The 27830-nt window shown below is 37.6% G+C and overlaps 1 protein-coding gene across 1 annotated transcript in view; it reads left to right on the top strand.

The window, feature by feature from the left end:
* The window catches only part of ATRX (ATRX chromatin remodeler), a gene marked incomplete at both ends in the record, with an annotated part of 226447 nt that overhangs the window by 178564 nt on the left and 20053 nt on the right, over window positions 1-27830 (top strand). The window lies entirely within an intron of this gene.

The following is a 27830-nucleotide window of genomic DNA, read 5'->3' as shown; positions in this document are numbered from 1 at the left end:
CATTCGATGACTTGCCCAGTTTTTACCTAATAAGTGGCAGAGACAGGAATAGTATCTACATCTGTCTTCTGGTCCATTGTTCTTGGATAAGAAAACAGTATTTAATATTAATATAGAAATTTAATATAGTAGATACCGTTTTGACCCTACTGAACATATGAGAAAACTGTATGTTCTCTGATCTAAATAAAGAGTTTATATATTTAAATCTAATTATCTAAAACATCATTTTGGGGGGGATTATTGGGGGAGGTGCTGTTCCTGTTGTCTTGGTTTCAAATTTAAGCACTTAATGTTCCATGTAGCTGTTAAGAGAATTGGGAAAGCAGCTACTGGGTTACAGTGTCACTTTACCAAACTTCAGTCATTTGTAAAGAAAATTCAACAGTATCTTAGTTCTTCATATGGTTGGAACTTTAATTAAAACAAAAGGTAATATAAATAAATATATTTCTAACATTAATATAAATCAGTGATTTCTCCAGTTATTTTTCAATGTATATAAGTCAATTAAAGTAACATGAATATTTAGCATTTGGGAAAAATTTTTAAATGTCCTTTGTCTATATAAGCAAATATTTTGTTTTTGTAATCAATGAACTTTTCTTCCATTTAAAGTTTACTGATAGACAGACTCTAGCAGGGCTCACAAGAAGGAGTACTTCCCAGTACTTCTGCCACCAGTGTCCTTGTCCTCATGGTGAAACAGAGCCACCCTTCGCCTCTGCAGGAGACCCTCCAACACCAGCAGAAAATTCTCAGCCTCTTCATATTGCAAAAAATGAGAAAGCCTGCTGTAAGAAGAGACATGAGAAAGATGATCTTTCTCTCTATCATGTGAGGACACAGTGAGATGTCCTTCTGCAAACCAGGAGAAGAGCTCTCACCAGGAACCAACTGGCTTGCACCTTGGTCTTGGACTTCCCAGACTCCAAATCTCCTAGACTTCCGGGGAAGATGGCGGAAGAGTAAGACGCGGAGATCACCTTCCTCCCCACAGATACACCAGAAATACAGCTACACGGGGAACAACTCCTAGAGAACACCAACTGAACGCTGGCAGAAGACCTCAGACCTCCCAAAAGGCAAGAAACTCCCCACGTACCTGGGTAGGGCAAAGCGGACAGATTGCCGCACAGAGGATAGGTGCCAACCGGCACTCACCAGCCCGAGAGGATTGTCTGCTTGCCCACCGGAGCGGGCGGCGCTGGGAGCTGAGGCTCGGGCTTCAGTCGGAGTGCAGGGAGAGGACTGGGGCTGGCGGCGTGAACACCGCCTGAAGGGGCTAATGTGCCACAGCTAGCCGGGAGAGAGTCCGGGAAAAAGTCTGGACCTGCCGAAGAAGCAAGAGACTTTTTCTTCCCTCTTTGTTTCCTGGTGCGCAAGAGGAGGGGATTAAGAGCGCTGCTTAAAGGAGCTCCAGAGACAGGCACGAGCCGCGGCTGAAAGCGCGGACCCCAGAGATGGGCGTGGGATGCTGGGGCTGCTGCTGCCGCCACGAGGCCTGTGTGTGAGCGCAGGTCACTGTCCATGCCCCCCTTCCGGGGAGCCTGTGCAGGCTGTCACTGCCGGGGTCCCGGGATCCAGGAACGGCTTCCCTGGGAGAACGCACAGCACGCCTCGGGCTGGTGCAACATCACGCCGGCCTCTGCCGCTGCAGGCTTGCCCCGCACTCCGTGCCCCTCCTTCCGCCGCGGCCTGAGTGAGCCAGTGTCCCCAAAGCAGCTGCTCCTTTAACCCTGTCCTGTCTGAGCGAAGAACAGACGCCCTCTGGCGACCTACATGCAGAGGCGGGACCAAATCCAAAGCTGAGACCCGGGAGCTGTGAGAACAAAGAAGAGAAAGGGAAATCTCTCCCAGCAGCCTCAGAAGCAGCGGATTAAAGCTCCACAATCAATTTGATGTACCCTGCATCTGTGGAATACATGAATAGACAATGAATCATCCCAAATTGAGGAGCCAGGAGTCAGTGCTGTGCCTCTGAGGTGGAAGAGCCAACTTCAGGACACTGGTCCACAAGAGACCTCCCAGCTCCACATAATATCAAACGGCGAAAATCTTCCAGAGATCTCCATCGCAACACCAGCACCCAGCTTCACTCAACGACCAGCAAGCTACAGTGCTGGACACCCTATGCCAAACAACTAGCAAGACAGGAACACAATGCCACCCATTAGCAGAGAGGCTTCCTAAAATCATAAAAAGACTGCAGACACCCCAAAACACACCACCAGATGTGGACCTGCACACCAGAAAGACAAGATCCAGCCTCATCCACCAGAACACAGGCACTAGTCCCCTCCACCAGGAAGCTTACACAACCCACTGAACCAACCTTAGCCACTGGGGACAGACACCAAAACCAACAGGAACTACGAACCTGCAGCCTGCAAAAAGGAGACCCCAAACACAGTAAGATAAGCAAAATGAGAAGACAGAAAAACACACAGCAGGAGAAGGAGCAAGATAAAAACCCACCAGACCTTTTCCGACCACAATGCTATGAGACTAGATATCAATTACAGGAAAAGATCTGTAAAAAATACAAACACATGGAGGCTAAACAAAACACTACTTATTAACAAAGTGATCACTGAAGAAATCAAACAGGAAATTAAAATATACCTAGAAACAAATGACAATGGAGACACGATGACCCAAAACCTATGGGATGCAGCAAAAGGAGTTCTAAGAGAGAAGTTTATAGCAATACAATCCCACCTTAAGAAACAGGAAACATCTCGAATAAACAACCTAACCTTACACCTAAAGCAATTAGAGAAAGAACAACAAAAGCATCCCAAAGTTAGCAGAAGGAAAGAAAGAAATAAAAATCAGATCAGAAATAAATGAAAAAGAAATGAAGGAAACTATAGCAAAGATCAATAAAACTAAAAGCTGGTTCTTTGAGAAGATAAACAAAATTGATAAACCATTAGCCAGACTCATCAAGAAAAAAAGGGAGAAGACTCAAATCAATAGAATTAGAAATGAAAAAGGAGAAGTAACAACTGACACTGCAGAAATACAAAAGATCATAAGAGATTACTACAAGCAACTCTATGCCAATAAAATGGACAACCTGGAATAAATGGACAAATTCTTAGTAATGCACAACCTGCCAATACTGAATCAGGAAGATATAGAAAATATGAATAGACCAATCACAAGCACTGAAACTGAAACTGTGATAAAAAATCTTCCAACAAACAAAAGCCCAGGACCAGATGGCTTCACAGGCGAATTCTATCAAACATTTAGAGAAGAGCTAACACCTATCCTTCTCAAACTCTTCCAAAATATAGCAGAGGGAGGAACACTCCCAAACTCATTCTACGAGGCCACCATCAACTTGATACCAAAACCAGGCAAGGATGTCACAAAGGAAGAAAACTACAGGCCAATATCACTGATGAACATAGATGCAAAAATCCTCAACAAAATACTAGCAAACCGAATCCAACAGCACATTAAAAGAATCGAACACCATGATCAAGTGGGGTTTATTCCAGGAATGCAAGGATTCTTCAATATATGCAAATCAATGAATGTGACACACCATATTAACAAATTGAAGGATAAAATCCATATGAACATCTCAATAGATGCAGAGAAAGCTTTTGACAAAATTCAACACCCATTTATGATAAAAGCCCTGCAGGAAGTAGGCATAGAGTGAACTTTCTTCAACATAATGAAGGCCATATATAACAAACCCACAGCCAACATCATCCTAAATGGTGAAAAACTGAAACCATTTCCACTATGATAAGGAACAAGACAAGGTTGCCCACTCTCACCACTGTTATTAAAAATAGTTTAGGAAGTTTTAGCCACAGCAGTCAGAGAACAAAAAGGAATGAAAGTAATCGAAATCGGAAAGGAAGAAATAAAGCTGTCACTGCTTGCAGATTAGATGATACTATACCTACAGAATCCTAAAGATGCTACCAGAAAACTACTAGAGCTAATCAATGAATTTGGGAAAGTAGCAGGATACAAAATTAATGCACAGAAATCTCTGGCATTTCTGTGCACTAATGATGAAAAATCTGAAAGTGAAATTAAGAAAACATTCCCATTTACCAGTGCAACAAAAAGTAAAATATCTAGGAATAAACCTACCTAAGGAGAGAAAAGACCTATATGCAGAAAATTATAAGACACTGATGAAAGAAATTAAAGATGATACAAATAGATGGAGAGATATACCATGCTCCTGGATTGGAAGAATCAACATTGTGAAAATGACTCTACTACCCAAAGCAATCTACAGATTCAGTGCAATCCCTATCCAACTACCACTGGCTTTTTTCACAGAACTAGAACAAAAAATTTCACAATTTGTATGGAAACACAAAAGACCCCGAATAGCCGAAGCAATTTTGAGATCTAAAAATGGAGCTGGAGGAATCAGGCTCCCTGACTTCACACTATACTACAAAGCTACAGTAATCAAGACAGTATGGTACTGGCACAAAAACAGAAAGATAGATCAATGGAACAGGATAGAAAGACCAGAGATAAACCCATGCACATATGGTCACCTTATCTTTGACAAGTGAGGCCGGAATGTACAGTGGAGGAAGGACAGTCTCTTCAATAAGTGGTGCTGGGAAAACTGGACAGGGACATGTAAAAGTATGAGATTAGATCATTCCCTGACACCATACACAAAAATAAGCTCAAAATGGATTAAAGACCTAAATGTAAGGCCAGACACTATCAAACTCTTAGAGGAAAACATAGGCAGAACACTCTATGACATAAATCACAGCAAGATCCTTTTTGACCCACCTCCTAGAGAAATGGAAATAAAGACAAAAATAAACACATGGGACCTAATGAAACTTAAAAGCTTTTGCACAGCAAAGGAAACCATAAACAAGACCAAAAGACAAACCTTAGAATGGGACAAAATATTTGCAAATGAAGCAACTGACAAAGGATTAATCTCCAAAATTTACAAGCAGCTCATGCAGCTCAATAACAAAAAAAACAAACAACCCAATCCAAAAATGGGCAGAAGACCTAAATAGACATTTCTCCACAGAAGATATACAGACTGCCAACAAGCACATGAAAGGATGCTCAACATCTTTACTCATTAGAGAAATGCAAATCAAAACTACAATGAGATATCATCTCACACCAGTCAGAATGGCCATCATCAAAAAATCTAGAAACAATAAATGCTGGAGAGGGTGTGGAAAAAAAGGAACACTCTTGCACTGCTGGTGGGAATGTGAATTGGTACAGCCACTATGGAGAACAGTATGGAGGTTCCTTAAAAAACTAAGAACTGCCATATGACCCAGCAATCCCACTACTGGGCATGCACCCTGAGAAAACCATAATTCAAAAAGAGTCATGTACCTTGGGGCTTCCCTGGTGGCACAGTGGTTGAGCGTCTGCCTGCTGATGCAGGGGACATGGGTTCGTGCCCCGGTCCGGGAGGATCTCACATGTCGCGGAGTGCCTGGGTCCGTGAGCCATGGCCGCTGAGCCTGCGCGTCCGGAGACTGTGCTCCACAACAGGAGAGGCCACAACAGTGAGAAGCCCACATACCGCAAAAAAAAAAAAAAGAGTCATGTACCAAAATGTTCATAGCAGCCCTATTTACAATAGCCCAGAGATGGAAACAACCTAAGTGTCCATCATCGGATGAATGGATAAAGAAGATGTGGCACATATGTACAATGGAATATTACTCAGCCATAAAAAGAAACGAAACTGAGCTATTTGTAATGAGGTGGATCGACCTAGAGTCTGTCATACAGAGTGAAGTAAGTCAGAAAGAGAAAGACAAATACCGTATGCTAACACATATATATGGAATTTAAGAAAAAAAATGTCAAGAACTTAGGGGTAAAACAGGAATAAACACACAGACCTACTTGAGAATGGACTTGAGGATATGGGGGGGGAGGGTAAGCTGTGACAAAGCGAGAGAGAGGCATGGACATATATACAGTACCAAACGTAAGGTAGATAGATAGTGGGAAGCAGCTGCATGGCACAGGGAGGTCAGCTCAGTGCTTGGTGACTGCCTGGAGGGGTGGGATAGGGAGGGTGGGAGGGAGGGAGTCGCAAGAGGGAAGGGATGTGGGAACAGATGTATATGTATGACTGATTCACTTTGTTATAAAGCAGAAACTAAAAAAAAAAAACAAAAAAAAAAAACAAAAAGACAACCCACAGAATGGGAGAAAATATTTGCAAATGATGCGACCAACAAGGGATTAATCTCCAAAGATACAAAAAGTTCATGCACCTCAATATCAAAAAACCAGCCATGCAATCAAAAAATGGGCAGAAGACCTTAATAGACGTTTCTCCAAAGAAGACATACAGATGGCCGGTAGGCACATGAAAACCTGCTCAACATCACTAATCATTAGAGAAATGCAAATCAAAACTACAATGAAGTATCACCTCACACCGGTCAGAATGGCCATCATCAAAAATCTACAAACAATAAATGCTGGAGAGGTTTTGGGGAAAAGGGACCCTCCTACACTGTTGGTGGGAATGTAAATTGGTACAACCATTATGGAGAACCTTATAGAGGTTCCTTAAATAACTAAATATAGAACTACCATATGATCCAGCAATCCCACTCCTGGGCATATACCCTGAGAAAACCATAATTCAAAATGATACAAGCACCCCAACATTCACTGCAGCACTATTTACAATAGCCAAGACACGGAAACAAGCCCATCGACAGAGAAAGGAATAAAGAAGATGTGGTACATATACACAATGGAATTTTACTGAGCCATAAAAAAAAGAATGAAATAATGCCATCTGCAGCAACATGGATGGACCTAGAGATTATCATACTAAGTGAAGTAAGTCAGACAGAGAAAAACAAATATCATATGATATCACTCATGTGGAGTCTAATTTAAAAATGATACAAATGAGTTTATTTACAAAACAGAAACCTACTCACAGATGTTGAAATCAAACTTACGGTTACCAGAGGGGAAGCATGGGGGGGAGGGATAAATTAGGAGACTGGGATTAACATATACACAATACTACATATAAAATAGATAACTAACTATTAAGGACCTACTGTATAGCACAGGGAACTCTACTCAATATTCTGTAATAACCTATATGGGAAAAGAATCTGAAAAATAATGGATCTATGTAGGTATGATATATATATAACTGATTCACTTTGCTATACATCTGAAACTAACACAACATTGTCAGTCAACTATACTCCAATAAAAAAATTTTAAAAAAAGATGTGGCACATATATACAATGGAATATTACTCAGCCATAAAAAGAAACGAAATTGAGCTATTTGTAATGAGGTGGATGGACCTAGAGTCTGTCATACAGAGTGAAGTAAGTCAGAAAGAGAAAGACAAATACTGTATGCTGACACATATATATGGAATTTAAGGGAAAAAAATGTCATGAAGAACATAGGGGTAAGACAGGAATAAAGACACAGACCTACTAGAGAATGGACTTGAGGATATGGGGAGGGGGAAGGGTAAGCTGTGACAAAGCGAAAGAGAGGCATGGACATATATACACTACCAAACGTAAGGTAGATAGCTAGTGGGAAGCAGCCGCATAGCACAGGGAGATCAGCTTGGTTCTTTGTGACCACCTGGAGGGGTGGGATAGGTAGGGTGGGAGGGAGACGCAAGAGGGAGGGGATATGGGGACATATCTATATGTATAACTGATTAATTGTGTTATAAAGCAGAAACTAACACACCATTGTTAAGCAATTATACTCCAATAAAGATGTAAAAAAATTAAAAAAAAATAAAGTTTACTGATAGAGCATTTAGGAAAGAGTTTTTGTGACAGTCTCTATCAAATCTCTTTGCTAATGGCTTAGGGCCACATGAAGGTTAAAATCTATCGTTTTTATAATACTTTTTAAAAAAGTCATTTCAGTTTCCATGTTATGAAATACTAAATTGATAGTGATTTGGCTTCCTTTCTTAATTATATTTTTATAGAATGTGAGTAGGGGTCCTGAATGGTCTTCAGAAAATTTTCTGTGCACAAACAGATTTGTTTGTCTATCTTTAAAAGCAGACAAACACAAATGGGCTCATACCATACATACTCTTTTACAACTTGCTCCTTTCATCTAGACATTTCTTGAACATCTTTCCATATTGGTACATATATCTCTAGTTTAAAAAAAACTGCATAGTGTATACTTGCCTTGTTTTATTTAACTCTTATATTCCTAACACCTTTCCTATCAGGTACTTAATTTTGTATGGCAAAGAGTATTCTTTAAAAACTTGTGCACATTTATGTTTATAATTTTAAAGATAGTGAAGTTTCCTTTTTCGAATTGAGATTGATTTTATATTTAATTAGCCTCTTTTCTAAAATTAAACTTAACTTTAAACTTCAATTTTTGTGAGAAGTAGCCCATGATTAGTAATATTTCTCATAGGAAGCTATCCATTCCAAGTTGAAAAGAGATAGTTGCTGGGCTTCCCTGGTGGCGCAGTGGTTGAGAGTCCGCCTGCCGATGCAGGGGACGCGGGTTCGTGCCCCAGTCCGGGAGGATCCCACATGCCGTGGAGCGGCTGGACCCGTGAGCCATGGCCGCTGGGCCTGCACATCCGGAGCCTGTGCTCTGCAAGGGGAGAGGCCAGAATAGTGAGAGGCCCACGTACCGCCAAAAAAAAAAAAAAAAAAAAGAGATAGTTGCTTTGAAGTTATTATATGGTAAATTTCTGATTCTAGGAAATCTGTTTAATAAACATTTACTGATTATTTGCTGACTTTGAAGTGTATTGTGAAGGTGTGTTAAGAAGAACAAGACATTGCCTAAGCTTTAAAGAAGGTTTAAAAAATCCAGCAGTAAAGAAATGCTATTTAATTGTTACAGGATATCTGGAAAGAAACCATCTGTTTTATAACTTGGCACTCTGAGTTGTCAAAGGTGTCATGTTTTTTTCATTTATAGACTTTACTTACTGTATTTTGTTTTTGGTGCTATGACCCTTTGCCCACGAAAAAAAGGAAAAGGAATATTGAATGCTCCTTCAATGCAAAGTGCTTCAACTCTCCCAACCTCTTCCCAAGAGGAAAATAATAGTTAAGTTACTGATTTCTTACTGGGTTTCATACTCTGTGCTAAATAATTGGTTCAGGTTATTTTCCTTAATCTAGCAGCAACTGAAAAGCTGATAGTGCTGTTCTCATTTTTGAGATGAGGAAATTAAGTCTTGGGGAGGTTTATGTAACTTATCCAAGTTTACACACCTAATTAGTGGTAAAGCTGGCTTTCAAACCAAGTCTGCCCAACTCGAAAGCATGTCCTCTTAATCATTATACGTTACTGCCCCCAAATGGAGATTAGAAAGTTAATTCTAAGTACAAGAAACAAGGCAGAGGACTTGGGATTCCCAGAATTGGATGATATTTAGAATGCTTTATTTTATTTTAAATAAAGGTGGATTTTAAAATATAGAATGCTTTCACAGTCGGTACCATTGGGTGATGTAACTATTGTTAAGATTGTGTAATATAACCAGTTTATCTCACGGCTTGTGAAGTTGTAAATTCCTCAAATTTATAGAAAGCTTTAAAGTTTACAAAGACCTTTCTCATGTATACTCATTATCTCAGGAAATTGAAACTTAGAGAGTTTGTGATTACCCAAGGGTACATGGCCAATAAGTGTTAGAGCTAGAACTTGAACACAGTAGTTTTCAAATTGTATTCCAAAGAGCCTCAGGAGATTTGCAGAAGTGCTCCAGGGCTACCATGTGGATAAGCAAGTTGGGGAAGGCCAGATGGGCAGCACTCCAAGCTCTGCATCCCATTTAGATCAGAGTCCCTCTCCTTTTATCGATTTTATGTATTGGGCTGCAACATAATATTTTATTTAAAAAGAGGACTTTTTTAGTTTTAAAAAAGCTTTTAAAAAGTTTTTAGAACACTGTACCATATAATGATGGCTTACTATCATAGTAACTAAGAATTGTTAGGGATCTAAAAGGAAATACAATAGGATGTATATGAGATTTACCTGAAGGAGTAAATTTTTCTCTCCACTTGGAGAGAAAAAAGTAACATTCTTAAAAACAAAAGAATGAAGTGCTGATGTGACTGGTACTGAATGTATTTGCTATAGCATATGGTTAAAAAATGGAGGGCGGTGCATTCAGGTACAGTTTTAATGGAAAAAATTAGACTGGCCCATAAGTGATGGTTAGTATTTAATTGGATTAGGTAAGAATAAGGTGTGAATATAGGATGAAACAGTATGGGTGAAAGGAAAGGGTAAGAATTTATGTACCAGACTCAAGGTATGATGAAGAAATCGGCCAGATGATGAGTTGAAATTGGATAGGTAAAGGTAGGGCCAGCTTTTGGAGAGACATTAAAGGTAAATGGAGGCATTTGGATGTAAAATAGTATTCACTGTAAGTTCATGAATGGGGCTCTTTTATGATGAATGTGGGCTTTTGGAAAATTAGTGTGGCATTAAAATGCAGGAGGAGGACATATAATAGGGTGATGATTGTGGAGTGAAACAGACATTTCAAGGAAATAAATGATGGAACTCAATCACTGATGATAGACTATACCTTTTGGTAGGCAGTGAAAAACCTTTAACCTAAATAATGAAACTTATTTATTTATTAATTGGTTAAAAACTTTGCAGGTACCTGTGATGTGCCAATTATTGTGCTGGCTAGTAAGGATACTTTGGTAAATAAGACTAGGTTCCTGCTCCCAAGGAGCCTACAGTCTAAATAAGCATACCGTAACAATAAAAATTATGGGTCCTACAATAGAAATCTGTACAGGCACCCTGTACAGGAAGGAATATTCAGTTCTTTCTTGGAAAAGTTGGGGATGGGGAGCTGACATTAGGGGACTTGAACTGATGTTGAAAATAGACATGGTAGCTCTATGCATTGCTATGAGGGCAAAAGATGAAGGCCCTTCAAGGGGAGGAGCAGAAAAAAAGAAACACGTGCATAAAGCAGCATTGCAAGTTTTAGGAACCTCAAGTAGTTAAAAATAAATAATGGAGTGTAAGGAGATAGTGGTGTAGAGTATAAGGGTGGGCATGGGAAGAGGCGAGAGAAAGACTGGAAAGGTAGATGGGAATCAGATCGTAGAAGTTAGAGAGTTTGGACATTGTGTTACAGGCTGTGGGATCTATTTAATGATTTTAAACAAAAGACCAACATCAAATTTTCATTTTAGAAAAATCACTTTGGGTGTCAGTGTGCAGGATGGATTGGAGAAAAGAAAATGGATAAGATACTTGTTAGTATGCTATTAAAATGATCCACATGAGAGAGGTAATGCAGGCCTGAAGTAAGGTGGTTGCAATGGGGATAGAGAAGTACCAGGCATGATGTAGGTACTCAATAAATGTTAATTTTGTTCTCTGGGCTTGTATTTAGAATTTCATTTAACTTTGCCCAATACTATTTGATTTTCATTTCCTTTAATGGGATTTTGAAAATTAGTTCTCTCTGAAATGGGTACAAGTAGGTGTTTTTTATATTTGCAGTGAAGGATTTCTTGGTGTTTGAACCTGCTCTTATTTAAAGACATTTCAAAGTTGGTTCCTACTATGTTATATATAGTACAATTGCAAACACCTGGCCTTTTATACATATTTTTTAAGATGAAAGACTGCTAAAAATGGTACATTTTCACTTCCCCCTTAACTTGCTATTATCTAAATAATGATTAAGTTGCATGCCTTTTTGAGTTAACTTTTCTTTGTCCTTTGAAAAAGTGTTCATTTTCAACTTACTTGATATGTGATTATTATCTCTTTCTGCCTCATCACTTCCTCTTAAAGTCATTATTATATAACTTCTCTTCTGTATTTCTGTTCTTCTTTACTTTCTTTTACTTCTTCACTTTCTAATTAGATTTACTATCTCAGTTTATTAACCACTTGACTTTTTCTTGTCTTTTTATCTCTGAAGTTCTTTAAAGGCAAGAACTGTATTTGCTCCTTTTCTTTCATCCATAGTGAATAAAGCAGTGTTAACACTTTTATATGGCCTTTTTAGTCACCTTTATAGTGATATTTAACTGTATTTTTTATTGTTCCATATTGATCCATATATCATTGAAAATCGGTGTTAGAATTTGACTTACTTTTGCAAGCAGTAAAATTGAAATGAAGCAGGTATGTAAAAGGAAGAGAATTGGAGCTTTAATTCATGTCTTCAGTTCTATATTCAATCAGCTATCTTAGCTGTATTCATCACCCCACCCCATGAATTATATTCTGTTATATCCCCTCATGGTTTCTTGATGTTGTTGGTGCTGTTGCTTTTTCCTTTTTGAAGTATAATGGTCTTGTAGTTCTGTGGAACCGTATTTTAAAATATATTGATTTTAGGGTCTCCTGTATCATGTCTACCAAGTGTCTATGCATTTCTTCAGTTGTTCAGGGTAATGTTCCTCAGACATTTTGAAACTTCAACATGACCTAAACTGATAAATACTTTAACACAAGTTTCTAGTGATAAAGATTTGTTGACTGATTCTTAACTGTTTGTTTTTTTAATATTAAAGTAATATCTGACCTCTGTTAATGTTTATGTAAATTATGTTAGGGGAAAGTACCTCTTCTGGTAATAAACTTATGAATTATATAGATATCAGAGATAAAAATCTTGGTCAAGGTCATGTTTCATAATATGCTTCAGTGGGTATACAGCCTAAGCTCTGTACCCTTTAGTAAGAAAACAAAAGTCAGTAAAATTGGCATAGAAATTTTTTTTGCACTTCCCTTTTCCAGCATTTACTACCTATGTCTTTTAAACTATGGACTGCATGTTGATAATTATAGGGAAAACAAAATGAGGATTTAAATTAAAGTACCTAAAGTGAGGCTTTACTTCCTCTACCCTGATGTTGTGTACAATTTTCTCCCTTTGTCTTTAATCCTTCATTCAAGTTTTAATACCTCATAGCATAGTTTACTGAACAGAGATGTTATTGTGCAGTTTTATTAGCCAGCAGATGGTAGTATAAGGTTTTACCTTTGTCTTTCTTAACATTAGAGAGAAATATACTCCATTAAAATAATTTGATATGAAGTATAAAATAGCTAATCAACCTATTTCCAGAAGTTGCATGCATTTACCTTTGAAAATAAAGGTTCGAAAGGACCCATTTAATTGTAGGGCAAGTATTAATAACCTATAGCATATTAACCGCATGGTGGCACATGAACCTAATTTTTGTTGACATGTACCTCTAAGGAGCTATGCTCATAATTGAAGCATATATGAGGTTTGATGTCATTATCTCCTACTTCTCTGCCTCTTTTATCACAAGTTTAGTACGTTTATTATTTACTACAACAAGTTTTAATGTTGTTTCTATATTTGTATTCACTGGCATAAAAATGATTATTATTCATCTGAATAAGAACAGACCACCAGAAATCATGCTAAACTCTAGAAAAATTGTTTTAATTCTACCATTTCTTTGTAGGTTGTAAAAGTCTCCTATTCAGTATTTGCTGGGATGGTTGATGCCCAGTAAAAAGAGCAAATGGTTTAAGCCCTGTCCCTTTTGCAAGTAACCTGCCAATCACCCTTTTTTGGGTGTAATTTTAGGCAAGCCACATAAGCTTTCCAAGCCCCACTTCCCTTAAGAAGATAAGAAAACAGTAGTACCTACCTCACAGAAGAGATAATCCATGTAGAGCACACTGCCTAGCACATAGTCAGTGCTCAAATGTTAGCTGCTATTTTTGTTTCCATAATCGTCATTAATATTGCCATTATACTTGGTTCATTTCTCTGAAACCAGTATAGACTTACATTTGTGGAATTTCAGAGGATTCATATGAGGTCCTGATCCTTAGAAGGTTTAGCTTGACATATGACAGATCAGTAGAAGACTAAAAACATTTAGAGGCCAGAGGTAATAATCCCAGCTAGGCTGCAGAAGAGATAGGTATTTGAGGCTTTAACTCCCTTAGAGATCAATTATAATCAAGAAGAGGGAATATGATAATATTTAATTACTAGACATTGATAATCACTTCCAGTGATGTTAGCATGCATTTGACTACAAACTGTTACTTTTTCTAACATTCAGAGATTTTCCCCCCTTAAATAATACATAAAACTTTAAAGGAATTGTCTGCCTCACAGCCAGCTGTGATACCAGTGTAGTAATTTTTAAAACTGAAGGGTTGCTTCTAGTATCCTTTCACAAACTACAAAATAAATACATGTTAATAGACATGATTTTTAACAGTGCTGTTTTCTATCTTAACTTTGATTGTATCACCTTATAACACGGGAAAAACTAAGGAGCCAAAGTCAACAGGTATTTTAGGGAGAACATTTGGGTTAAAGAGGTCATGGTAGCAATGATGACCCTAAATGGCAACCTCCCTAACTCAGGCAAGCTGTTTTACAAATGACTGCTAATGGAAACATCAACACAAATGAATTGTCTTGCTGGAAGAGTTGGGGGTGGAATGTGAGATTCCATTGTGGGGGTGGAGAGGGGCTGGGGGAGTGGAGGCAATTGGGGATAGACTTAAGGAAATGTGTCTCTTTTTGAAGCACTAGAAATAGCTACTACTATGGATCATGGAAATTCTGAAATTGAAAATACCAGGTTTATATTTAGTAAATGCTCATTGAATAAATGAATTAAGTAGTAGAAACTTTTTGGTTTTATATACAAATCCAAAGATGTATCTGTTCTCTCTAGGTTATATGCTTCTTACTAGCCTATGTGGGCAGGGATTGTATTAGTATATCTTCACCACTGTATCCCCAGCTCCTGGTATAATACCTAGCACATAGCAAATAGTCAATAAAAGTGACAATGAACAAATTTTTGTCCTAAAATTGCAAGCTAAGACAATGGTTGACATGCCTTGGACTAAGCTGCATTAATATTCACCTGACAGCTTGATAAAAATGCAGATTCCTGGCCTCATCCAAGACCTACTGAATCAATTTCTTGATGTGGGCCCTCGGAATCTGTATTTTTAACAAGCTCTACCGCTGCTATGAGTACAAGGTATATAGGAGTATGATTCGCCTTTCTAATTATTGTCAGCTAAATCTTTGAATTAAGTAGAATAATGAACAGTAGCTAACGTTTGAGTGATTTTTATGCTAGGTACTGTATTTTTTTGATAAAAATTTGACTTTTATTCTTGCTTCCAAAGTCAATTAAACATGGAAATTTTGGACATAAGTTGAACACAATTTTTACCTAACTCACCAAAGACAAAGGTATTTTTATCTGACTGCTGGCATTTTTAAAAGGCATTCCTTCCCCTCCTACCCACTAAGGAAAAAGTCCTCATGCTACCAAATCAGAGGCAGTGTTTCTGAACCTGTGACTTCTGCCCTTAACTTAGTTGAAAGTGAGAACAAATTAATTTATGTTTTCTTAATTCCAAACAAGGATGTGAAGCAAGCTGGTGACTATTTTATGCCTGGACCTGGGTTGGAGTTTTAAGGAATTAGGCAGAAGGTGGGTGTGTTGTGACATTTAATCTGTCTTAAAGATCCTGAAAGTTATTCCTAGCTCTTGGAAATTCTGAAAAAAGAAAGGAGTGAAAACAGAGTTCAAACACTTTATTCATAGGATAAGAGGAAGAGGAGGGAGGGAGGGAGGAAGCCGACTTTCATTCACTTCACAAAAATGTATTCTGTACCTGTTGTGTGCCAGTCACTGTTCAAGATTCTGGGGCTACAGCAATGTATAAAGCAGACAAAAATCCCTGCTCTTGTGAAGCTTCCATTGTAGTGGGGGTGGGGAGAGACAGACGATAAACAAGGTAAATACATAAAATATAGAGTGTGACAGTTACCAATGCTATGAGAAGAAAAACAGGCACGTGGTTCTGAAATGTGTGTATTTGAGTGCATTTCGGAGATTTTATTTTTATTGAAGTATAGTTGATTTACAATATTGTGTTAGTTTCAGGTGTACAGAACAGTGATTCAGATATATGTAAATACATTGGGTTGACAAAAATGTTCCTTTGGGTTTTTCCATAAGTCTTATATATTCCTTTTCAGATTCTTTTCCCTTATAGGTTATTATAAAATATTGAGTAGAGTTCCCTGTGATATACAGTAGGTCCTTGTTGGTTATCTATTTTATATATAGTTGTGTGTATATGTTAATCCCAACGTCATAAATTATCCCTCCCCCCTCCCCCCATTCCCGCTTTGGTAACCATAAGTTTGTTTTCTAAGTCCGTGAGTTTCTTTCTGTTTTGTAAGTAAGTTCATTTGTATCATTTTTTTTTTAGATTCCACATATAAGTGATATCATATGGTATTTGTCTTTCTCTGCCTGGCTTAGTTCACTTAGTATGATAATCTCTAGGTCCATCCATGATGCTCCAAATGACATTATTTCATTCCTTTTTGTGACTGAGTAATAATTCCAGTGTGTGTGTGTGTGTGTGTGTGTGTGTGTGTGTGTGTGTGTGTGTGTGTTGCATCTTCTTTATCCATTCGTCTATGGATATTTAGGTTGCTTCCGTGTCTTGGCTATTGTAAATAGTGCTGCAGTGACTATTGGGGTGCATGTATCTTTTTGAATTATGGTTTTCTTTTTTTTTTTTTTTTTTGCGGTATGCGGGCCTCTCACTGTTGTGGCCTCTCCCGTTGCGGAGCACAGGCTCCGGACAAGCAGGCTCAGCGGCCACGGCTCACGGTCCCAGCTGCTCCGCGGCATCTGGCATCTTCCCGGACCAGGGCACGAACCCGTGTCCCCTGCATCAGCAGGCAGACTCTCAACCACTGCGTCACCAGGGAAGCCCTGAATTATGGTTTTCTCTGGATATATGCCCATGGTTTTCTCTGAATATATGCTTAGGAGTGAGACTGCAGGATCATGTGGTAGCTCTATTTTTAGTTTTTTAAGGAACCTCCATGCTGTTCTTCATAGTGGTTATACCAATTTACATTCCCATCAACAATGTAGGAGGCTTCCTTTTTCTCCACACCCTCTCCAGCATTTATTATTTGTAGACTTTCTGATGATGGCCATTCTGACCAGTATGAGGTGATACCTCATTTTAGTTTTGATTTCCATTTCTCTGATAATTAGCAGTGTTGAGCATCTTTTCATGTGCTTTTTGGCCATCTGTATCTCTTCTTTGGAGCAGTTTCTACTTAGGTCTTCTGCCCAGTTTTTGATTGGGTTGTTTGTTTTTTTGATATTGAGCTGTATGAGCTGTTTGTATATTATGGAGATTAATCCCTTGTCAGTCACTTCATTTGCAAATATTTTCTCCCATTCCGTACATTGTCCTTTTGTTTTATGTATGGTTTCCTTTGCTATGCAAAAGCTTTTAAGTTTAATTAGGTCCCATTTGTTTATTTTTGTTCTTATTTTCATTGCTCTAGGAGATGGATCCAAAAAGATATTGCTGTGATATATGTCAAAGAGTGTCCTGCCTATGTTTTCCTCGAAGAGTTTTATAGTATGCAGTCTTACATTTAGGCCTTTAATCCATTTTGAGTTTATTTTTGTGCATGGTGTTAGAGAATGTTCTAATTTCATTCTTTTACATGTAGCTGTCCAGTTTTCCCAGCAACCAGGTACTGTATTAAGGGCTTTACAAGCACTGAATCATGTAATCCTTATAGCCACCTTACAAAGCCAGTAGAGTTTATTTCTATTTTATAGGTGATAAAATTATGACAGAGAGAAGTGGTGTCACCTGCATTTGATCTTAGTGCAATGATTCCAGACCCCATACTCTTTAACTACTATACTCTACTGTGCTGCCATTAATATATTATGTGAATAAACTTGTGAAAATAGTAAAATGAGGCAGTCTTCTTTGCTAGGACTTGACACTTTCTTCTTTTTATATCCAACTTTTCTCCATTCAGATATAATTGACATATAATATTATGTTAGTTTCAGATGTACAACATAATGATTTGATATATGTGTATGTTGCAAAATGATCACCACAATGTCTAGTTAACATCCATCACCACACATAGTTACAAGTTTTTTTTGATGAGAACTTTTAAGATCTGTTCTCTAGCAACTTTCAAATATACAATACAGTATTATTAACTGTAGCCAACACCCTGTACATTATATCACCAGAACTTACTCATCTTATAATTGGAAATTTGTACCCTTTGACAAATATCTCTCCATCTCTCACACACACACCAGCTCCTAGAAACCATCACTCTACTCTGTTTGTATAATTTCAGCTTTTTTATATTCCACATATAAGTGAGATCATACAATATTTGCCTTTCTCGGTATGACTTACTTAGCATAAGCCCTAGCCATCCATCCATGTTACAAATGGCAGGATTTCCTTTTTTTATGGCTCAGTAATATTCCGTTGTATGTACCACATTTTCTTTATCAATTAATCCATGGATGACACGTAGGTTGTTTCCATGTCTTGGCTATTGTAAGCAATGCTGCGTTGAACATAGTGGTGCAGATATCTTTTTATTTTTGGATATTTGAATTTTATTTACTTATTTATACAGCAGGTTCTTATTAGTCATCCATTTTATACACATCAGTGTATACATGTCAATCCCAATCTCATAGATATCTTTTTGAATCAGTGTTTTAGTTTCCTTTGGATAGATACCCAGGAGTGGAATTGCTGGATCATACGGTAGTTCTATTTTTAGTTTTTTCAGGAAACTCCATACTGTTCTCCATAGTGGCTGCACCAATTCACATTTTCACCAACAGTGCACAAGGGTTCCCTTTTCTTTATTTCTTCACACTTCCTTTTTAATCAGTGCTGTGAGTTTATGGAAAGGCATTTGCAATGTTATCAAGGTGTGTAATACTGGAGAGTATAGATTTCATCTTTTAGTTACTGCAAAGCTGTTAGAGTGGCAAAGCTGATTCCAGTCCTCCTTAATTATCTTTGATGCTGAATTTATTTATCTTCAGTCCTTAGTCAGTATAGCATGGTGGTTAAGGGCAAGAGCTCTCAGACAAGATGACCTGGGTTTGAATCTTGACCATATCAAGTTATTTTACTTCTCTGTGCCTCAGTTTCTTGATCTGTTGTTCTGAGAAATTGGTGTCCATTACTCCTCAAAAATCTCATCCTCTCCATTTTTATTTTCATATCCCTCTGAGACTATTATTACTGAATGCCTGCCCATTTGCTTTTAACTTCCATATCTTTTAGCTTTTCTTTTGCATTTCCTATTTCTTTATCCTTTCCTGCTGTCTTCTGGGAAAGTGTCTCAGTCTGATCTCCTGACTAAGTTATTCTTTAGCTGTACCTCTCCTGCTATTTATACTATCCATTATTTATTTCAATGATTATTTTTATCCAAAATATTTCATTTGGACACTTTTAAGATAATTTTTATTTGAATTTCATATTGGTAATGGCTTCCCTTATTTCCTTAAGTACACCTATCAAGCTTAATTTGAATTATTTTTTCCGTAACTCTGCTTCAGATGGCATATGATGCCCATTATGTCACCCCAGTGATGTTGCACACGTGTGTGTCTATAAGTTCCTGGACTTCATGTTTCCTTTTCCCTTCTGTAGTTTTTTCTGCAGGTTGATTTTCAGAGAGGGGACCAGCAGCACATTCTGATTCGCGATCTTAGAGATCTCATCAGTAACATGGGGGTTAAAAATAGTATGTATTTGAGACAGTTATGATGGCAAATTTGATATTTCATTTGAAGTTCTTAGAACAGTGTCACGATGCATTTATGCATTCAGTTTAGCTTTTTAAAAAATGTTCTTTTTATTATCATTATCATTAATTTTATTTATTTACTTTTAACATCTTTATTGGAGTATAATTGCTTTACAATGGTGTGTTAGTTTCTGCTTTATAACAAAGTGAATCAGCTATACATATACATATGTTCCCATATCTCTTCCCTCCTGCATCTCCTCCCTCTTGTGTCTCCCTCCCAACCCTCCCTATCCCACCCTTCTAGGTGGTCACAAAGCACCGAGCTGATCTCCCTGTGCCATGTGGCTGCTTCCCACTAGCTATCTGTTTTACATTTGGTAGTGTATATAAGTCCATGCCACTTTCTCACTTCGTCCCAGCTTACCCTTCCCCCTTCCTGTGTCCTCAAGTCCATTCTCTACGTCTGTGTCTTTATTCCTGTCCTGCCCCTAGGTGCTTCAGAACTTTTTTTTTTTTTACATTCCATATATGTGTGTTAGCATACGGTATTTGTTTTTCTCTTTCTGACTTACTTCACACTGTATGACCGTCTCTAGGTCCACCCACCTCACTACAAATAACTCAATTCTGTTTCTTTTTATGGCTGAGTAATATTCCATCGTATATATGTGCCACATCTTCTTTACCCATTCATCTGTTGATGGACACCTAGGTTGCTTCCATTTCCTGGCTATTGGAAATATTGCTGCAATGAACATTGTGGTACATGACTCTTTTTGAATAATGGTTTTCTCAGGGTATATGCCCAGTAGTGGGATTGCTGGGTCGTATGGTAGTTCTATTTTGGTTTTTTAAGGAACCTCTATACTGTTCTCCATAGTGGCTGTATCAATTTACATTCCCACCAACAGTGCAAGAGGGTTCCCTTTTCTCCACACGCTCTCCAGCATTTATTGTTTGTAGATCTTTTTGATGATAGCCATTCTAACCAGTGTGAGGTGATACCTCATTGTAGTTTTTATTTGCATTTCGCTAATGATTAGTGATGTTGAGCATCCTTTCACGTGCTTCTTGGCAATCTGTATCTTCTTTGGAGAAATGTCTATTTAGGTCTTCTGCCCATTTTTGGATTAGGTTATTTGTTTTTTTGATATTGAGCTGCATGAGCTGCTTGTAAATTTTGGAGATTAGTCCTTTGTCAGTTGCTTCATTTGCAAATATTTTCTGCCATTCAGAGGGTTGTCTTTTTGTCTTGTTTATGGTTTCCTTTGCTGTGCAAAAGCTTTTAAGTTCATTGCATCCCATTTGTTTATTTTTGTTTTATTTCCATTTCTCTAGGAGGTGGGACAAAAAGGATCTTGCTGTGATATATGTCAGAGTATTCTGCCTATGTTTACCTCTAAGACTTTTCTACAGTCTTGCATTACATTTAGGTCTGTAATCCATTTTGAGTTTATTTTTATGTATGGTGTTGGGGAATGTTCTAATTTTATTCTTTTACATATCCCTGTCCAGTTTTCCCAGCACCACTTATTGAAGAGGCTGTCTTTCTCCATTGTATATCCTCGCCTGCTTTCTCATAGATTAGTTGAGCATAGGTGCGTGGGTTTATCTCTGGGCTTTCTATCCTGTTCCATTGATCTATAGTTCTGTTTTTGTGCCAGTACCATACTGTCGTGATAACTGTAGCTTTGTAGTATAGTCTGAAATCAGGGAGCCTGATTCCTCCAGCTCCGTTTTTCTTCCTCAAGATTGCTTTTGCTATTTGGGGGTTTTTGTGTTTCCATACAAATTGTGAAATTTTTTGTTGTAGTTCTGTGAAGAAATGCCATTGGTAGTTTGATAGGGATTGCCTTGAATCTGTAGACTGCTTTGGGTAGTATAGTCATTTTCACAATATTGATTCTTCCAATCCAGGAACACAGTGTATCTCTCCATCTGTTTGTATCATCTTTAATTTCTTTCATCAGTGTCTTATAGTTTTCTGTACACAGGTCTTTTTTCTCCTTAGGTAGATTTATTCCTAGGTTTTTTATTCTTTTTCTTGCAGTGGTATATGGGAGTGTGTCCTTAATGTCTCTTTCAGATTTTTCATCATTAGTATATAGGAATGCAGGAGATTTTTCTGCATTAATTTTGTATCCTGCTACTTTACCAAATTCATTGATTAGCTCTACTAGTTTTCTGGTAGAGTCTTTAGGTTTTTCTGTGTATAGTATCATGTCATCTGCAAACAGTGACAGCTTTACTTCTTCTTTTCCGATTTGGATTCTTTTTATTTCTTTTTCTTCTCTAATTGCCATGGCTGAAACTTCCAGAACTATATTGAATGATAGTGGTGAGAGTGGACAACCTTGTCTTGTTCCTGATCTTAGTGGAAATGGTTTCAGTTTTTCACCATTGAGGACGATGTTGGCTGTGGGTTTGTCATATATGGCCTTTATTATGTTGAGGTAACTTCCCTCTATGCCTACTTTCTGGAGAGTTTTTATCATAAATGGGTGTTGAATTTTGTCAAAAGCTTTTTCTGCATCTATTGAGATGATCATATGTTTTTTATCCTTCAATTTGATAATATGGTGTATCACAATGATTAATTTGTGTATATTGAAGAATCCTTTCACTGAGGGGTTAAAGCCCACTTGATCATGGTGTATGATCCTTTTAATGTGCTGTTGGATTCTGTTTGCTAGTATTTTGTTGAGGATTTTTGCATCTATGTTCATCAGTGATATTGGCCTGTAGTTTTCTTTCTTTGTGACATCTTTGTCTCATTTTGGTATCAGGGTGATGGTGGTCTCATAGAATGAGTTTGGGAGTGTTCATCCCTCTGCTATATTTTGGAATAGTTTGAGAAGGATAGGTGTTACCTCTTCTCTAAATGTTTGGTAGATTTCACCTGTGAAGCCATCTGGTCCTGGGCTTTTGTTTGTTGATCACAGTCTCAATTTCAGTGCTTGTGATTGGTCTGTTTATATTTACTATTTCTTACTGGTTCAGTATTGGAAGGTTGTGGATTTCTAAGAATTTGTCCATTTCTTCCAGGTTGTCAATTTTATTGGCATATAGTTGCTTGTAGTAATTTCTCTTGATCCTTTGTTATTTCTGCAGCGTCTGTTGTGACATCTCCTTTTTCATTTCTAATTCTATTGATTTGAGTCTTCTCCCTTTTTTTCTTGATAAGTCTGTCTAATGGTTTGTCAATTTTGTTTCTCTTGTCAAAGAACCAGGTTTTAGTTTTACTGATCTTTGTTGTCGTTTTCTTCATTTATTTTTAGCTTATTTGTGATCTGACTTTATAATTTCCTTCCTTCTGCTAATCTTGGGGTTTTTTTGTTTTTCTTTCTCTAATTGCTTTAGGTGTAAGCTTAAGTTGTTTATTTGAGCTGTTTCTTGTTTCTTTTTTTTTTCTAAGTTTAATTTTATTCTTTTCGGCTTTATAACAAATTAAATCAGTTATACATATACGTATGTTCCCATATCCCCTCCCTTTTGCGTCTCCCTCCCACCCTCCCTATCCCACCCCTCCAGGCGGTCACAAAGCACCGAGCTGATCTCCCTGTGCTACACAGCTGCTTCCCACTAGCTATCTACCTTACGTTTGGTAGTGTATATATGTCCATGCCGCTCTTTCGCTTTGTCACAGCTTACCCTTCTCCCTCCCCATATCCCCAAGTCCATTCTCTAGTAGGTCTGTGTCTTTATTCCTGTCTTACCCCTATGTTCTTCATGACATTTTTTTCTTAAATTCCATATATATGTGTCAGCATACAGTATTTGTCTTTCTCTTTCTGACTTACTTCACTCTGTATGACAGACTCTAGGTCCATCCACCTCATTACAAATACCTCAATTTCATTTCTTTTTATGGCTGAGTAATATTCCATTGTATATATGTGCCACATCTTCTTTATCCATTCATCCGATGATGGACACTTAGGTTGTTTCCATCTCCGGGTTATTGTAAATAGGGCTGCTATGAACATTTTGGTACATGACTCTTTTTGAATTATGGTTTTCTCAGGGTATATGCCCAGTAGTGGGATTGCTGGGTCATATGGTAGTTCTATTTGTAGTTTTTTAAGGAACCTCCATACCGTTCTCCATAGTGGCTGTACCAATTCACATTCCCACCAGCAGTGCAAGAGTGTTCCCTTTTTTTCCACACCCTCTCCAGCATTTATTGTTTCTAGATTTCTTGATGATGGCCATTCTGACTGGTGTGAGACGATCTCTCATTGTAGTTTTGATTTGCATTTCTCTAATGAGTAAAGATGTTGAGCATCCTTTCATGTGCTTGTTGGCAGTCTGTATATCTTCTGTGGAGAAATGTCTATTTAGGTCTTCTGCCCATTTTTGGATTGGGTTGTTTGTTTTTTTGTTATTGAGCTACATGAGCTGCTTATAAATTTTTGAGATTAATCCTTTGTCAGTTGCTTCATTTGCAAATATTTTCTCCCATTCTGAGGGCTGTCTTTTGGTCTTGTTCATGGTTTCCTTTGCTGTGCAAAAGCTTTTAAGTTTCATTAGGTCCCATGTGTTTATTTTTGTCTTTATTTCCATTTCTCTAGGAGGTGGGTCAAAAAGGATCTTGCTGTGATTTATGTCATAGAGTGTTCTGCCTATGTTTTCCTCTAAGAGTTTGATAGTTTCTGGCCTTACATTTAGGTCTTTAATCCATTTTGAGCTTATTTTTGTGTATGATGTTAGGGAGTGATCTAATCTCAAACTTTTACATGTCCCTGTCCAGTTTTCCCAGCACCACTTATTGAAGAGACTGTCCTTTCTCCACTGTACATTCCTGCCTCCTTTATCAAAGATAAGTTGACCATATGTGCGTGGGTTTATCTCTGAGCTTTCTATCCTGTTCCATTGATCTATCTTTCTGTTTTTGTGCCAGTACCAAACTGTCTTGATTACTGTAGCTTTGTAGTATCATCTGAAGTCAGGGAGCCTGATTCCTCCAGCTCCATTTTTCGTTCTCAAGATTGCTTTGGCTATTCGCAGTCTTTTGTGTTTCCATAAAAATTGTGAAATTTTTTGTTCTACTTCTGTGAAAAATGCCAGTGGTAGTTTGATAGGGATTGCATTGAATCTGTAGATTGCTTTGGGTAGTAGAGTCATTTTCACAATGTGGATTCTTCCAATCCAAGAACATAGTATATCTCTCCATCTATTTGTATCATCTTTAATTTCTTTCATCAGTGTCTTATAATTTTCTGCATACAGGTTTTTTGTCTCCTTAGGTAGGTTTATTCCTAGATATTTTATTCTTTTTGTTGCAATGGTAAATGGGAGTGTTTCCTTGATTTCACTTTCAGATTTTTCATCATTAGTATATAGGAATGCCAGAGATTTCTGTGCATTAATTTTGTATCCTGCTACTTTACCAAATTCATTGATTAGCTCTAATAGTTTTCTGGTAGCATCTTTAGGATTCTCTATGTATAGTATCATGTCATCTGCAAAGAGTGACAGCTTTACTTCTTCTTTTCCAATTTGGATTCCTTTTATTTCCTTTTCTTCTCTGATTGCTGTGGCTAAAACTTCCAAAACTATGTTGAATAAGAATGGTGAGAGTGGGCAACCTTGTCTTGTTCCTGATCTTAGTGGAAATGGTTTCAGTTTTTCACCATTGAGAACAATGTTGGCTGTGGGTTTGTCATATATGGCCTTTATTATGTTGAGGAAAGTTCCCTCTATGCCTACTTTCTGCAGGATTTTTATCATAAATGGGTGTTGAATTTTGTCGAAAGCTTTCTCTGCATCTATTGAGATCATCATATGGTTTTTCTCCTTCTATTTGTTAATATGGTGTATCACATTGATTGATTTGCGTATATTGAAGAATCCTTGCATTCCTGGAATAAACCGCACTTGATCATGATGTATGATCCTTTTAATGTGCTGTTGGATTCTGTTTGCTAGTATTTTGTTGACGATTTTTGCATCTATGTTCATCAGTGATATTGGTCTGTAGTTTTCTTTCTTTGTGACATTCTTTTCTGGTTTTGGTATCAAGGTGATGGTGGCTTCGTAGAATGAGTTTGGGAGTGTTCCTCCCTCTGCTATATTTTGGAAGAGTTTGAGAAGGATAGGTGTTTGCTCTTCTCTAAATGCTTGATAGAATTCGCCTGTGAAGCCATCTGGTCCTGGGCTTTTGTTTGTTGGAAGATTTTTTATCACAGTTTCAATTTCAGTGCTTGTGATTGGTCTATTCATATTTTCTATTTCTTCCTGAGTCAGTCTTGGCAGGTTGTGCATTTCTAAGAATTTGTCCATTTCTTCCAGGTTGTCCATTTTATTGGCATAGAGTTGCTTGTAGTAATCTCTCATGATCTTTTGTATTTCTGCAGTGTCAGTTGTTACTTCTCCTTTTTCATTTCTAATTCTATTGATTTGAGTCTTCTCTCTTTTTTTCTTGATGAGTCTGGCTAATGGTTTATCAATTTTGTTTATCTTCTCAAAGAACCAGCTTTTAGTTTTATTGATCTTTGCTGTCATTTCCTTCATTTCTTTTTCATTTATTTCCGATCTGATTTTTTTGATTTCTTTCCTTCTGCTAACTTTGGGGTGTTTTTATTCTTCTTTCTCTAATTGCTTAAGGTGCAAGGTTAGGTTGTGTATTCGAGATGTTTCCTGTTTCTTGAGGTAGAATTGTATTGCTATAAACTTCCCTCTTAGAACCGCTTTTGCTGCATCCCATAGGTTTTGGGTCGTCGTGTCTCCATTGTCAGTTGTTTCTAGGTATTTTTTAATTTCCTCTTAAATTTCTTCAGTGATCACTTCGTTATTGAGTAGTGTATTGTTTAGCCTCCATGTGTTCGTATTTTTTACAGATCTTTTCCTGTAATTGATGTCTAGTCTCATAGCATTGTGGTCGGAAAAGATACTTGATACAATTTCAATTTTCTTAAATTTATCAAGGCTTGCTTTGTGACCCAAGATATGATCTATCCTGGAGAATGTTCCATGAGCACTTGAGAAAAATGTGTATTCTTTTGTTTTTGGATGGAATGTCCTATAAATATCAATTAAGTCCATCTTGTTTAATGTATCATTTAAAGCTTGTGTTTCCTTATTTATTTTCATTTTGGATGACCTGTCCATTGGTGAAAGTGGGGTGCTGAAGTCCCCTACTATGAGCGTGTTACTGTCGATTTCCCCTTTTATGGCTGTTAGTATTTGCCTTATGTATTGAGGTGCTCCTATATTGGGTGCATAAATATTTACAATTGTTATATCTTCTTCTTGGATCGATCCCTTGATCATTATGTAGTGTCCTTCTTTATCTCTTCTAATAGTCTTTATTTTAAAGTCTATTTTGTCTGGTATAAGAATTGCTACTCCAGCTTTCTTTTGATTTCCATTTGCATGGAATATCTTTTTCCATCCCCTTACTTTCAGTCTGTATGTGTCTCTAGGTCTGAAGTGGGTCTCTTGTAGACAGCATATATATGGGTCTTGTTTTTGTATCCATTCAGCCAATCTGTGTCTTTTGGTGGGAGCATTTAGTCCATTTACATTTAAGGTAATTATTGATATGTATGTTCCTATTCCCATTTTCTTAATTGTTTTGGGTTCGTTATTGGAGGTCTTTTCCTTCTTCTATGTTTCTTGCCTAGAGAAGTTCCTTTAGCATTTGTTGTAAAGCTGGTTTGGTGGTGCTGAACTCTCAGCTTTTTCTTGTCTGTAAAGGTTTTAATTTCTCCATCAAATCTGAATGAGATCCTTGCTGGGTAGAGTAATCTTGGTTGCAGGTTTTTCTCCTTCATCACTTTAATTATGTCCTGCCACTCCCTTCTGGCTTGTAGAGTTTCTGCTGAGAGATCAGCTCTTAACCTGATGGGGATTCCCTTGTGTGTTATTTGTTGTTTTTTCCTTGCTGCTTTTAATATGATTTGTTTGTGTTTAATTTTTGACAGTTTGATTAATATGTGTCTTGGCGTATTTCTCCTTGGATTTATTCTGTATGGGACTCTCTGTGCCTCCTGGACTTGATGAACTATTTCCTTTCCCATATTAGGGAAGTTTTCAACTATAATCTCTTCAAATATTTTCTCAGTCCCTTTCTTTTTCTCTTCTTCTTCTGGAACCCCTATAATTCGAATGTTGGTGCGTTTAATGTTGTCCCAGAGGTCTCTGAGACTGTCCTCTGTTCTTTTCATT

The sequence above is a fragment of the Hyperoodon ampullatus genome (genome assembly GCF_949752795.1).
Source record: "Hyperoodon ampullatus genome assembly, chromosome: X".
NCBI classification, from domain to species: Eukaryota; Metazoa; Chordata; class Mammalia; order Artiodactyla; family Ziphiidae; genus Hyperoodon; species Hyperoodon ampullatus.
This window is presented reverse-complemented; position numbering and strand designations above follow the sequence as displayed.